The sequence below is a fragment of the Euprymna scolopes genome, chromosome 13, assembly GCF_053919585.1.
Source record: "Euprymna scolopes isolate OS-2025 chromosome 13, ASM5391958v1, whole genome shotgun sequence".
Taxonomy (NCBI): domain Eukaryota; kingdom Metazoa; phylum Mollusca; class Cephalopoda; order Sepiida; family Sepiolidae; genus Euprymna; species Euprymna scolopes.
The window spans coordinates 144,920,078-144,936,046 of NC_136494.1; the positions used below are offsets into that span (position 1 = coordinate 144,920,078).

At 31.1% G+C, this 15,969-nt stretch overlaps 1 protein-coding gene and 1 long non-coding RNA gene across 3 annotated transcripts in view; one reads left to right on the forward strand and one right to left on the reverse strand.

Moving 5' to 3' along the window:
- The window catches only part of LOC145292217 (DCN1-like protein 3), a 315,593-nt gene that overhangs the window by 11,376 nt on the left and 288,248 nt on the right, over window positions 1-15,969 (forward strand). The window lies entirely within an intron of this gene.
- On the reverse strand, window positions 1,142-6,262 carry LOC145292216 (uncharacterized). The gene is made up of 2 exons (XR_013869568.1): window positions 2,260-6,262; window positions 1,142-2,210 (listed from the first exon to the last, which is right to left on the reverse strand). It is a non-coding gene; the product is annotated as an uncharacterized LOC145292216 (long non-coding RNA).

The window sequence follows — 15,969 nt, forward strand, 5'->3', positions numbered from 1 at the left end:
GACTGACCACAAATGAAGAAGGGATCACTTATATCATCCATCGTTGTTGAAGACCACAAATATCACTGGTTTTGGGGCTAAGATCAGAGTGTACTATCTGTTTTGATGTTACACTTAACCTATGTTTTCCTTGCTCAATCAAGGAGAAATCTTTCTAGACCGGGGCAATTTTTATGTTTGTTCTCATCCAGAGTGCCCCATTTTGGGGATCCTGATTTTACCCACATTTAAAACTGATCTTGTGTCTAACTCTGCCCTTCTGGGAAGGCAAGTAAATAGGAACATCACTGGTTTGTCAACTTTCTGATGATGTTATGACTTGCGTTTGACTTTGTTTAATGTATGCAAACTTGCATCTACCACAGTCTATCGTCCAAAAACACTTGGTGGCAAAACAGGATCAAGATGACCAAGCGTGATACTAGATGCAGGTGTTGTCTCAAACACATACGGCACCTAACATTCCCCAAATAGTCACCCATTAAGCTACACTGAATATTCGGTGTTTCATCCACTATAGGATTCGTCAGGCTTATACGCATAAATCTATACTTCGTATATTAATTTTATGTGAGTAAATGAAGTAGTTATATATATATATATATATATATATATATATATATATATATATATCGTTTATGAAAAACATTAAATCCTTATTCTTCACTTAATCGTCAAAACAAACGTTAAGACTAAATCTTGTAAAATCTACCGTAGTTTCTTTAAAAGTAACGTTACATCTTAGATTTTTAAGTTTGTCACGCGATATCTATATATTAAGATAAAAGGTGGAATTATTTGAAATTCAGGTACTTATATTTTTGCATATTCCTATAGCAAACCTATACCACTATCAGCCGGTCACTGGGGTGTGACCGACAGACGTGTTATAGTAAATGTCTTAAAGCGGTCTCATGAAGACATGAAGATGGGCCAGTCATTAGGGTCTGTGTAGTAAGAAGAAAATCATACCTGAGATGTTGGTTTTGGGTGTGGCTCCTTTCTTTTCTCAAGATGATCTCTTCACCCTGGTGGCATTCTGGTGGGAATCTTCATCTCCCTGTCCTCAGGGCCGCCTTTCGACTTAAGACATTTATGAAGGAATTCATGGCAGACACAAGAAAAACGACACGCGACACAATTGTAATATACAAAGGTATAACTAACTATTTTATTTTACATTAGAGATACAATATATATTACAAAAAAAAACAATTTACAATTAATTTTTACAATTGAAACTGGATAATAGACTTTTCGAAGCTAACTAGCCTACCCTAACTAGTGTTGAGGGAGGGGGTCTCCCCCTCCCATTTACGGAGAGACAAAATATGCGTCCTCACATCATGGTGGTCGTGCAGGAAAGAGACAGAAAGATAGCAAGGGGATTATGGGAAGGGGTTTCTTTGTATCTCTACGCTCATGGACAATTTACCACCCGTCCATGCTGCAGAGTGTGTTAGAAACAGTGGCACAAGGAAATAGTGCCACATCCCTCCCTATGCTATCCGAAATTTATGAGCATTCATAAATTTCAGAAGTCCCTAATTTTCCGTGAATGGTGCGTCAACCGGCCGTCAGCAATCAATGTCTCCATGCTCTACGTTCCATCAGGAACTCAGTGAAGCAAGTTATCTTTTCCACCAGGCTCCTGGTAGGCTGGTATACTGCTTCAAATACCAGAGAGGGTAATCATCCTCGCCCTCCATCGAGGCAATGGCATCACGATTTCAGTTACTGGATTTACACTTTCTTAAGCAACCAGTATAATATTTTTTTAACAAAGCCGGATTTTACGTGAGTTTATCACGCCGACCTATACGTATTTCACTAAGCCGGATTCTACGTGAGTTTATCACGCCGACCCATACGTATTTCACTAAGCCGGATTGTACGTGAGTTTATTCACGCCGACCTATACGTATTTCACTAAGCCGGATTGTACGTGAGTTTATCACGCCGACCTATACGTATTTCACTAAGCCGGATTTTACGTGAGTTTATCACGCCGACCTATACGTATTTCACTAAGCCGGATTCTACGTGAGTTTATCACGCCGACCCATACGTATTTCACTAAGCCGGATTGTACGTGAGTTTATTCACGCCGACCTATACGTATTTCACTAAGCCGGATTGTACGTGAGTTTATCACGCCGACCTATACGTATTTCACTAAGCCGGATTCTACGTGAGTTTATCACGCCGACCTATACGTATTTCACTAAGTCGGATTGTACGTGAGTTTATCACGCCGACCTATACGTTTTTTAATTTAGTCTGCATAACATTATTTCCGTAACTGGATTTACGCTCCCTTCAGCAACCAGTATAATGTATTTTAACCAAGTCGGAGTTACGTGACCTCATCACGCCGACCTATATGTATTCCAAGTTATTACTTCAGTTACTGGACTTACGCTCTCTTCAGCAACCAGTATAATGTATTTTCAGTGAAGCAAGTTATCTTTTTCCACCAGGCTCCTGGTAGACTGGTATACTGCTTCAAATACCAGAGAGGGTAATCATCCTCGCCCTCCATCGAGGCAATGGAGTAACTGGATTTACACTTTTTTAAGCAACCAGTATAATATTTTTTTAATAAGTCGGGGTTACGTGACCTCATCACGCCGACCTATATGGATTTAGTAAAACCTTGGTCTTCAGAGGTTCTAATCCAATTAATTCTGTTAGAGCAAGGAGTCTGCCGCCGAGCGACCAATAAAAACTATCCACCACGGAATATTTATTAATTATATAAAGAATTAATTAAGAAGGGCACTCAGCCTTCATGAGTTAGAATACTCAATTAGGGGGGAAAAAATTTCCAAAAATAAACAATTCAGAAACCTGGTATACATTAAATCAATGAAATAGGGTGTTAACAATTTTTTTTCTTAAAAAGAAAACATTTTTAAAAAATCATTTCAGAGCACCTCGGTCACAATTAGAATTTGTTTACACAATGCAAACGCATTTCAGTCATTACATTCATAATTAACTTTTTCCCAAATTTCAGGGTACATTTAAAAAGTATATGTATTTTTTCAAAACTTGATTTACAAAAGATCATTAAAATTTAATTCCAAAATTTAAAAATTATTTCAAGTATTTTGGTTCATCGTTAAAATCAATTTATGTTAGTTAACTTCTTTCCAAAGTAAGTCATTTATTATTATAAAAACCAATCTTCTCAAAAGGTCATAAACTTCGAATAGACCCATTTTTCGTAATACAATTCAAAAATTATTCCAAACATTTGGTTCATTATTAAAATTAATCTTCCGAAAAGATCATAGAAAATTCATTTTGAATCAATTCACCCTTCACAATGAGATTCAGAAACATCCCAAATTTTTCATTTCGTAATTATTATTTTTAAAATTCAGTGTACATTTACAGTTATTTAATTGATTCTTAAAAATCATTTCTTCTTTTAGACCATTATCCAGGTCATTTCGAATTCAGAAACTTTTCATGTTAATTAACTTTATTTTCCAAGTAATTATTTTATCATTTAAAAGCAATTCTTTTCCTAAACTCACTCACAAGGATTATTTCGAACTAATAAACTCCCGCCACACCTGGGAGTCACATTAGTTAACGACCAGTTCTGTATAGTTAACAGCTCGAAAAAATTAAAGTTTCAATTAAAGAGAGATCTTTCTAGACTGAGGAAATCTTTTTTTTTTTCTTAATAATTAATTCAATTTTACGTATATACTCCTCAGTCAATATTTCAGGGACCCCTATCATACGGTCCAATTTCAAATAAACCTTCAATTAAAGAATTTGCTCGAATAATTCTTCCTTAAAATCATCTAGAGTTCAGGAAAATCTCTTTCGTTAGTCAAACAATATTTCCTTAGAAATTATTAAAAATTCAGAGAATATTCGAAATGTAATAGCGTAATTTTTCTTTAAGAAAAACTATGAACATCTCAGAGAACTCTTAAAAAATTAACGTAATCATGTAACAGTTGGCTTTTCCAAACACTCGAAGACTTCAAAAAAAGTACTTTAAGTGCTGTTTGAATAATCGTCTCAGTTTTTATTTTTAATAAAAACCAATTGAAGACATCATTTAATGTAATTTAACGAAGCATAAATAATTTTGTTCTTTAAACTTGGTAGAAAAATTTAAAAAACTCCAAGTTAATTCGTTATTATATGCCCTCCTGCAATCAGCCATGGGGGTTTAGCTATACAATCATTAAAACACAAGAGTAGAGAGAGAGAATGAGGGGGAAAGAAGGGGATAGAGACAGAGCGATGCCATTACACACCCTACCACCCCCATAACACTATTACGTAATCTCACAAAAAAAACTCTTCGATTTTAAAAGTCACTCTCTCGTCCCCAAAAAAAGCTTGCAGAGGGTGAAAGAATGGTAGACAACACGAGAGGTGGTGAAAGAGAGGAAGAGAAACAGAGGCAGGTCGCATTGTTCCACCACCCATCCCTCAACACCCTCACAAACACCATGACGAGGTCATCTTCGCTTCCTTCCTATGTGCGGCCATTGTTTCAAACAAATGAGTGACAGGTAGACATTAAACATTTCTACGAGTTTAAAACAATTAACTAAATAGAAAAACAATCTTATTTTGAACAATTTTGTTAAAGGCATTCTCACACAAAAAAAAACGTTCACATTATGTAATCCACATTTTTAGCAATCCATTTTTTCTTTCCTTTTTTTTAAACAGACAAATCAAAATTAATAAAAAAAAACATAATCAAATCAAAAAAACCACATATGTTTCGGCATTAACTGCTAATCTAACCCGAAAAAAAAACACATCAACTGTTCATGGAATAAAATGTAATGTAAAAGTTCTATTTTTTTCAAATCTAAATCTAACACTTGCAAAGTCAAAAGCAATTTTTTAAAAAGTCCTATATCTTTATAAACCTGAAATAAAGATCAGATAAAAAATGTTAGGTATCCTTTATTTTCTTTCCTTTTTTTTTTTTTTTAAAATTTATTTTTCGAGCTTCGTGTTTGAAGGATTTTTTTCTTTTTTTTTTTTTCATGTAATAACAAGATGCATAGATATACACACATATCGATATATATCCGGAGAGAGACAGAAAGAGAGAAAGCGTGAGAGAGAAAGAGATATTGCATATTCTAGAGACACTTTTTTCTCGTCTCTGTTTTTTTTTTTTTTTTTTGTGTGTGTGGGACACATTTCTTACTTTTTTTTCGAAGGGTTACTTTCAATACTCTTTTTTTTTTAATCGATCCTTTGTAAACTGTTTTTTTTTTTGTAGGTGCAAGACAATTTTTTGTTCAGGTTCTGAATTTTCCTTTTTGAGTGCGTTTTTTTTTTTTTTTTTTTGTGCGCGTGTGTACTGGTCTGCCATTTTTTTTAAATTTTGCCAGAAATAGTTTTTTCCGTTTTTAAAGACCGTGGACCATTTTTTTTTATTCGATTCGTCTAGTGGTCGTTATTTTTGGTTGTGCCGTGGGTTTAAGAGTCGAAATTATTTCCATGCTGGGAAACAATATGTCTTGGTCATAGTGCGTAATTTATACTGCGACACAGATGCGACGAGATCCGTCTGGTAATTAACCAGGGTCAATCCTGCGTCTTAAGGCAACCATTTATACCACGATCAGCCGGTCACTGGGGTGTGACCGACAGACGTGTTATAGTAAATGTCTTAAAGCGGTCTCATGAAGACATGAAGATGGGCCAGTCATTAGGGTCTGTGTAGTAAGAAGAAAATCATACCTGAGATGTTGGTTTTGGGTGTGGCTCCTTTCTTTTCTCAAGATGATCTCTTCACCCTGGTGGCATTCTGGTGGGAATCTTCATCTCCCTGTCCTCAGGGCCGCCTTTCGACTTAAGACATTTATGAAGGAATTCATGGCAGACACAAGAAAAACGACACGCGACACAATTGTAATATACAAAGGTATAACTAACTATTTTATTTTACATTAGAGATACAATATATATTACAAAAAAAAACAATTTACAATTAATTTTTACAATTGAAACTGGATAATAGACTTTTCGAAGCTAACTAGCCTACCCTAACTAGTGTTGAGGGAGGGGGTCTCCCCCTCCCATTTACGGAGAGACAAAATATGCGTCCTCACATCATGGTGGTCGTGCAGGAAAGAGACAGAAAGATAGCAAGGGGATTATGGGAAGGGGTTTCTTTGTATCTCTACGCTCATGGACAATTTACCACCCGTCCATGCTGCAGAGTGTGTTAGAAACAGTGGCACAAGGAAATAGTGCCACAAACCATCCTAAATCTTTTGACAAAAATTTAAAATATTGATTCAAAAACCTTTTAAAAAAATATTTAGACATGTTACCCTAGCAGTGTCAGAAATCGATCTTAAGAAGCGGGGAAAAAAATTGAATAATTCGACCTCCTATCGTTACAAGCTTATAACTACTTGAAAAATGTAATTCAAACCCTAATTTTTTTTCAATTAAAGGAGCAAAGACCAAATTTTAAAAAGATAACCGGTTTAATAGCAAATTATGCAATATGTTTTTTAAATCAGTTTTCTTTAAAAAGATTTGAAGAAAATCAGCGAAATTTTACTTACTTCGATTATAAAAAATCGATATAAATTCCAAAAAATTACTTACCTATAAAAAATACTATTGAATGTGTAGTTCCATTCTTCATTGTTCAGAATTTATCCATATTTATATTTTAAATTCCATTTATTTTTTAAATAAAAGAATTTTTTAAACGACTATTAGAAAAAGGCGCTATTATACAAGCATTTTTACGTTCTTATCGAAAAACCAGAAGTACCGGTTTGTTCTTGTTTAGAACTACAGATGGACAGAAGGAAGTAAAAACCACACATTCGCGTTAGATGTCTAGCCTTGTGCATGAAGAAATATGTGTTTCACATAGGTTAAAAATAGTCAAATTTTACTTATAAGTTTTGCCTTTAAAAAAAAAAAGTCGAGGAATTTTTTTCTTTTCGCAAAGAAATACATAAATTTTTGATTTATTATATTTAAATTCTTTATCGAGTGAAATTTTTTATTTTAAATATCTAAGAAAACGAAAACACTGAATGAAATAGAAAAAATTGTCTGCAGCGTCCAATACTTACTGGGCAATATAAGCAGAACATAGGCTTTCAATTAAAAAAAAAAAAATTAATGTGGTTTAAAAAAAAAAAAATGGTTTTACACTTTGAACTTTACAGGTAAATTTCCAAAAAACACTTTTTTTTTTAATTTACAATATATTATTTATTGATCTTTTATCTTCAATTTGTGACATATAAAACTTTGGTGAGTAAATTCATTAAAATTTTAAATTGGAGGGGTGGGGGGTGAATTACAAAAAAAAACGTTTGTCTAAAATATATTCGGTTTATTGGAAAGAGCATAAAATTTCACATTGACCCTGAAAATATTGTAAAAATTTAATCAATAGAAAAATTTGGATAGATTTTTATATTATAAAAATTGAAAAAAAATTAACTCGTAAAATTCAATTGATTTCATTATGTAAAAAAAAAAATGGCTGCATGAAGGCACGCCGGCACTTTGTAAACACTGATTTAAAAAAATAAAAAATAATATTTCTATTAATTTTTAAAGAACTTTAATAGTTTATTTTGGAAGTATATTCCATACAGAAAATAAACAACCCACTTTAAAATGAGAAATTTGGGTTTTCCATATTTTATTCGCAGTTTTCTGTTAGGGGTGTCAAAAATTCCAAATTATTCGCAGTTTTGTTCCCCCAAAATTCTGATACACCTATGTTACCCATCGAGACAAAAATCGCAGTGAATTTTTTTTTTTTAATTGAAAATTTTATTAAAAATAGAAAAAAATTTGTATTCTGCTTTTCATATGATAAACTTCAAGCTTTTACTTTTTGGAAAAAAAATTGCTCAAGAATAATGGATTTTAACTCTTAAAAAAAACAAACTTGTTTTTTTTTTTTTCCATTTTTTGGCCCTGCCTACCAAAAGCCAAACATTGCCCTGGCTAACCGTAAGCCGAACAATGTACTAATTCGTTTTATCATCATGATAAGAATATGTAGCGATTGCAAGAAGATCTTATTTAGGTTTGGAGTACTATGTTAATGTGAATATTTAGTTCAAATTTATTTGTAGGGTTTCAAATCTGAGCATGGATACATATGATACATCTAGCTACACTGATAGATATAAAAAAAAAAACTCGAGGGCTACTATCTGCTCTGTCTTGTGGCAATCATTTGCACCGACTGAGGTTAGTAGTCTCACCACTATAAACAAATCATCTACGTGGATATCAGACAACTTCATTACCTGAATGTCATACGTTGGGATTCAACTGGAGAGTTCATATATATAAATCTTAGGAAAGGTATGAATGTGGAATTTTCTCTCAATTCTGCATAAAAATAGAAACTTGTGTTCAATTAATCATGTACAATGAATTGTTGTGCAATACTGGTTTAACATTAAATAACACAATAGGGTTGATTTGCTGTGCAACAGACAAAGGGGGCTTTTTTGTTTCATATTTTTTTTATATTTGTCCATGAAACCATTATGCAAAGAAAACTAATTTTTTGTTTTTTATTAACTTTTTGGCAGAATGTTTATTTCTAGTTTTCACTTGGGACAAATTGTTAAGATTTAATATACCCCACCTCTTTTCTGAATTGTTAGCCTTGGTCCAAACAATTGTTATTTATTTATTTTTGTCCACGACCTTAGCATTTTTATTTATTTATTTATTTTTTTTAAAGCTTTAAGCTCTTTTTGCTATTCATATATATATGTATATTTCCACAGCCAGACAACGTCACAGCTCACAAGAGCCATGAAAGCCAACAAACTGGAAGTCCAAGACTCAAGTTTCGCCCTCATTTGGGCTCATCAGTAAGACACATCCAAACTCAGGATTTGAAAACCGAGTCTCTTGCATGCGAGGCAAGCACTCTACCAACTTAGCAAATGCGCCACACACAAGAAAGTCTTATTAACTATCACAGATCAAGCAAACTGCAACAAAATCCGACAGTGGAATAAACCTACTTTCGTCTCGAACAAGGGATGTGGTCATCGTGACCAGCTATAACCCAAGTTGAGGCCTCACTAGTAGGTATTTTATACTTGTTAAGGATGGCATCACAACAAGCTTATCTAACGAGCAATAAGCAGACGAAAGGTCTATTCCACTGTCGATTTCATTTCGAAAAAAGCCAGACACCTAACCATCTCGGCTTACACCTTACATTCATTAACCCTTATTCTCGAGTGTCCTTTGGGCCTTAATAAATGGTAGCACCCAAGTAAAAAAAAAAACACCATTTCCTGTCGATTCAAAGAGTCCCTTCCTATCATCTTTCTGTCACAGTCCCATCAATTGGTTCTGTCTATGAAACTACACTTGCTGATAGACATATACACATTTACAAATAAATGAGTCGAAACAAATAGCATAAATATTGTAGAATCAAATCAACATTTATCAGCATAAGTATCCTAAAGAATTGATAGGAAAATTCTTGTTTGAATAAAGCAATATTTATAGAATAGATGACCCACTCATGGCAGTCAATTAGAATGAAGAAAAATATGGATTTACTCCTCTAAGCTAAATGGAACATCCCAGCTTGCTTATAATAAGCCAACTTTCTAGGCTTCCATCTCGAGTTTTCTAATGAAGCTTAACTGTTAAAACAGTTGAATAATGAATTAAATAAATGTGGAAATATAAATGACTGATTTTCTTTCACATAGGAGTCACCACTTATCAAGGCACAGAGGCCACTCGAGGATAAGGGTTGATGAGTGTACGGTAGTAATTGTTAGTAGTGGAAATTTAGTAAATTTGATGACTTAAGAGGACAGCTTCTCAAGAACTTGTTTATGTTGGACTTGAAGACGACCATATTGTAGTCAAATTGAAAGCAGGCAAACCGAACAGTTCCACAGGCGTGCAGTTTTAAGAAAGAAACTTTGTGCATGAAATCTACGTTTAGGTTTAGGCACAGATAAAATGTTGGGGAAATTATTGATAGTAGTTTCAGCTAGACGAGTGTTTTTCTTGAAAGTTTGGCAAGGGGAGGGACCATAGATTGGATTTCAGTATTAATGACCCCAAAAGGGTAGATATGCCATAAAATAAAAATAAAACCTATTCGGTGAATGCAAAAACATTTTTTTTTGTGTGTGATTTAAAATTTTAATTTTGATTAAATTTTGTCTCCGCAGAATTTTATTTATTTTTTTTTTGGTATTACTTGATTGGAATGTCATTTTCAGTCACGTGACCATAATACAATTATTGGTCATCTACTTATAATTCTGAGACGGCTTCCTTCCAGGATGCAAGATTCAAAAGCCCCCACCCTCTTCATCATTTCCTGTAATGTCTTTATCAAATGATTAGTGCTTGGACAGTCTGGAATTGCGGAACTTTCATCTTGATATCGGATAAGTGGAGAGTTCAGCGGATGAGATGATTGGTGATTATAAATTGGGTTGACTTGTATGGATTGGAGTCTTTATTGTACGATGATGAACAATTTTTTTTTTTTGATAAAAATCAAAATGTAATCTATATATATATATATATATATATATATATATATAAAAAAGGCAAAATGTATGTGATCATTTTATGTATGTCTCGCAAAGGCTTTTTTCGCCGACGGTCCCGGGAGGGGGGGGGGTTTACTATCGCTTAGAAGTGTTTATATATCCCCTAGATAATAATATCTAGGATTTGGGAATGTGGGTCGCCTCTAGATTTATTTATGTCGACTTTTATAAGATTTGCGCTATTTCGCTCTGTGCCCTGTTTGTCCAGCTTTTTTGTATAAATACAGTGAAACTAAATTCAAATGGGTCATGTTCTCGGCTTTTGCCGAAACGTCCCGAAAGCAATCAGCTTTGATCAATGTGGGGCCAAACTCCTTATATCAGACAATTGCTATTCAATCTGGACAATGGGGAGCTGTTTTCCCCCTCCCCAACATTTTGGGAATGGGGAGCTGGTTTTCCCCTTCCCAACATCTTGGGGAAACAACCAGCTGAAGTTGGGTAAACAAACCCAAAAGCTGTCCCGCAGCAAAAGTTAAGTCCGCTATTTCTATTTGACCTCATTAATGAGGTCAAATAGAAGCAGCAGAGTTAACTTTTATTGCGGCCACGTGTCAATTCTGTTTTTAATACTTAAATAAATAAATTCAAACGTGTTTCCATTAGTATTTTGCGGTGGCCCAATGGTTAACGGCGCACATTTTTTTTTTCATACTTTAATTTCCAACTTTGCCTCGAGGGTTTGTGTTCAATCCTCATACTTACCCTACCAAAAGTTTTTTTTTATTTTAACCCCCCCCCCTCCGGAGTTTTGATTTACCCAAAACCACACACACCTCCAAACACCTGGGCAACGCCAGGTACCCCCCCCCCCCGCTAGTCTATATGTATAAAAGCGAAAATGTATATATGTATATGTGTTTGTATGTCTCGCAAAAACTTTCGACACAGGTCACGGATTTTCACCAGATAGGTATCATTTTAAAGTTCCAACCATCGCCCGACAAATATCGAAAAATTGGCCAAAAACATTAATTCCTTCACCCTAAAATCATCAGTTTTGTACAGGGAGGGGTGCCGAAAAAATTGTTCCTTCATTTTCTCTGCTCCTGCTACTACGACAATAACGTCATGTTTGACCTAGAAAACGTTCGCGTTAGTTTCAACCACCTGCAAGTGTTTTTAAAGATTTAATTTTATCCGTTATTAAGTGTATGTCTCTTTGGCGTAGGGGTAACGTGTCGGGTATTTTTTTTCCGCCTTAGCCTCGATGTTTCGGGTTCAAGCCTGTCTTCCTACCTAAACTTTTTTTTCCTCTTTTACACCTTTTTTTTTTTTCTTTTTTTTTTTTTAACGTTTGTTCGCTGTTTTGCTTTAGTTTGGTTTTTCCAATTTTTCTTAACATAGGGCCACCCTCTCCTACATACACACCCCCAAACACCTAGGCAGCGCGCCGGGTAACCCCGCTAGTATTATATAAAAGTCACTTTGTGTGTGTGTGTGTGTGTGTGTAAGAGAGAGAGAGTTTTTTTTTGGTATTACTTGATTGGAATGTCATTTTCAGTCACGTGACCATAATACAATTGCGTGTGTGTGAGAGTTCCTTCCTTATAGGTTCTGAAACGGTTGAGTCTATCTTTTGCAAATTTCATACAAAGGTATATTATATTCTTGGCAGTGTTCTTAGATATGTTTTGTACAGAAATTCATCCGATAAGTATCGAAAATCAAAAATATCCAATCCTAAAAATAGTCTTTCTTATAGATAAAGAAGAATTTTTATAGCGGAATATTTTACGTTACATCAGCAAGGGAGATAAAAAAAATTTAGCAAACCATTTCTTCTTAAAACAAGACAGTTATTGACATTTGGAGGTATAGCTTAGTAGTGGAGCATTCAACTATAAATCAAATGACCCTCTGTTCAAGCCTGAGTGTACCTTACCATTTTATTTAAATTTTTTCTTATTAATGAGTTCAATTTACGATAAAAGAAGAGGTACCATTTAAAATCACTGCAAATCATTTCTTTGCATATTTTAAAACTAAATGTTAATCAGAAGTGAGTTTCCAGGGCATTCATTGTCAAGCGCAAATATCAGCTGACGTGATATTGTTAACAACCAGACGGAATTTGATGAACATTATCATTATTATTTCAATTTTTCTTTTCTGTTTTTTTTTCTTTTTTGCAAATTAGTCGATCGGGCAAATTATTGCTCGTAATATATGCAATAGAGGATTGATTCTATAATAATACGTACAAAATCTACATAAATTAAAATATCATGTATTGTATGTACCAAGCAACGTATTGTACGACTGGGCAACGTCGGACGTCCAGCTAGTTATTTTTATAAATATGATACATGCATAAATCTGTACTTTTTGATATCCTTATCTTTAATTTCCTCAATTTCCTGCAAAATCCGTTGGGTCATAACCACTTTGACTAATCTACTTTGATTTCATTAAAAAAATTTATAAACTGAGACAAATCTCTAAAGACCTTTTGCATAACTTAACTCATTTTACTTCTATATTATTCTTGATTATTTGTATATACAAGTTTTAAAAACTCATTAATTTGCTATCTAATTTACATACGTATTTGTGGTGTATGCAGACACGTATACAAATTAGATTGTGATGCTGAAGTCACTTTTTCTCCTAATTCTGACAAATATTATGGAGTGCTTAAATTAATATAGAATGATCGGGAGGGGAGGGCAGAAATAGATATCTAAGAGATGAGTGCCTTGTTCAGTTAACTATACATTACAATTAATCAGAACAATTAAAACAAACATTTTCAAACAAAAATCAATCCCATAACTAAGGTACATCGCATTTTGTGTTCAAGTATCTTGGGAAAATAGATTAACTCACATTTAGTATAATGATAGATATTTGTTTTTTTTTGGGTTGGATTGACTCAAAGAAATTGTAAGCTATTAAATAAATGTGATTTCTTTTTTGGTCTGTCATGCTTAAGTTTATAATAGTATAATTTTAAAATTGCATGTTCTTTGGTCTAAATATCTTAGGAATATCTGCTCTCGTTTTGAAACTAAAGGATGGTGGGGGGGGGAATAGTAAAATTCTATGTCAGATCTCATTAGCTGCATCCAATATACATATTTCTGTATTAGAAAATCGACATCTTCCAATAAAAAAAACGTGATTATCATAAGCAGTAATAAGTAATTGATAGGGTCATGAAGTTCTCGAGTACTCATCACCATGGTAACAAGTTATCCTGCATCTACAAATTTATTATATTAAATATGAATTTATGCAAGAGCAATTTTTCTGTAAAAATACATGGAATTTCTTGCTTGATTGATTTTGGTCTTTTTAAGTAAAGAAATGATCTTTTATGGAAAAGAATGGATAATCCCATTATTATAATCATGTACAATATAATTAATTATAATCATGTACAATATAATTAATTATAATCATGTACAATATAATTATTATAATCATGTACAATATAATTAATTATAATCATGTACAATATAATTATTATAATCATGTACAATATAATTATTATAATCATGTACAATATAATTATTATAATCATGTACAATATAATTAATTATAATCATGTACAATATAATTAATTATAATCATGTACAATATAATTATTATAATCATGTAAAATATAATTAATTATAATCATGTACAATATAATTATTATAATCATGTACAATATAATTATTATAATCATGTACAATATAATTAATTATAATCATGTACAATATAATTAATTATAATCATGTACAATATAATTAATTATAATCATGTACAATATAATTATTATAATCATGTACAATATAATTAATTATAATCATGTACAATATAATTAATTATAATCATGTACAATATAATTATTATAATCATGTACAATATAATTATTATAATCATGTACAATATAATTATTATAATCATGTACAATATAATTAATTATAATCATGTACAATATAATTATTATAATCATGTACAATATAATTAATTATAATCATGTACAATATAATTATTATAATCATGTACAATATAATTAATTATAATCATGTACAATATAATTAATTATAATCATGTACAATATGATTATTATAATCATGTACAATATAATTAATTATAATCATGTACAATATAATTATTATAATCATGTACAATATAATTATTATAATCATGTACAATATAATTAATTATAATCATGTACAATATAATTATTATAATCATGTACAATATAATTAATTATAATCATGTACAATATAATTAATTATAATCATGTACAATATGATTATTATAATCATGTACAATATAATTAATTATAATCATGTACAATATAATTATTATAATCATGTACAATATAATTATTATAATCATGTACAATATAATTATTATAATCATGTACAATATAATTAATTATAATCATGTACAATATGATTATTATAATCATGTACAATATAATTAATTATAATCATGTACAATATAATTATTATAATCATGTACAATATAATTATTATAATCATGTACAATATAATTAATTATAATCATGTACAATATAATTATTATAATCATGTACAATATAATTATTATAATCATGTACAATATAATTAATTATAATCATGTACAATATAATTATTATAATCATGTACAATATAATTAATTATAATCATGTACAATATAATTATTATAATCATGTACAATATAATTAATTATAATCATGTACAATATAATTATTATAATCATGTACAATATAATTATTATAATCATGTACAATATAATTATTATAATCATGTACAATATAATTAATTATAATCATGTACAATATAATTAATTATAATCATGTACAATATAATTAATTATAATCATGTACAATATAATTAATTATAATCATGTACAATATAATTATTATAATCATGTACAATATAATTATTATAATCATGTACAATATAATTATTATAATCATGTACAATATAATTATTATAATCATGTACAATATAATTATTATAATCATGTACAATATAATTATTATAATCATGTACGATATAATTAATTATAATCATGTACAATATAATTAATTATAATCATGTACAATATAATTATTATAATCATGTACAATATAGTTATTATAATCATGTACAATATAATTATTATAATCATGTACAATATAATTATTATAATCATGTACAATATAATTATTATAATCATGTACAATATAATTATTATAATCATGTACAATATAATTATTATAATCATGTACAATATAATTAATTATAATCATGTACAATATAATTAATTATAATCATGTACAATATAATTAATTATAATCATGTACAATATAATTAATTATAATCATGTACAATATAATTAATTATAATCATGTACAATATAATTATTATAATCA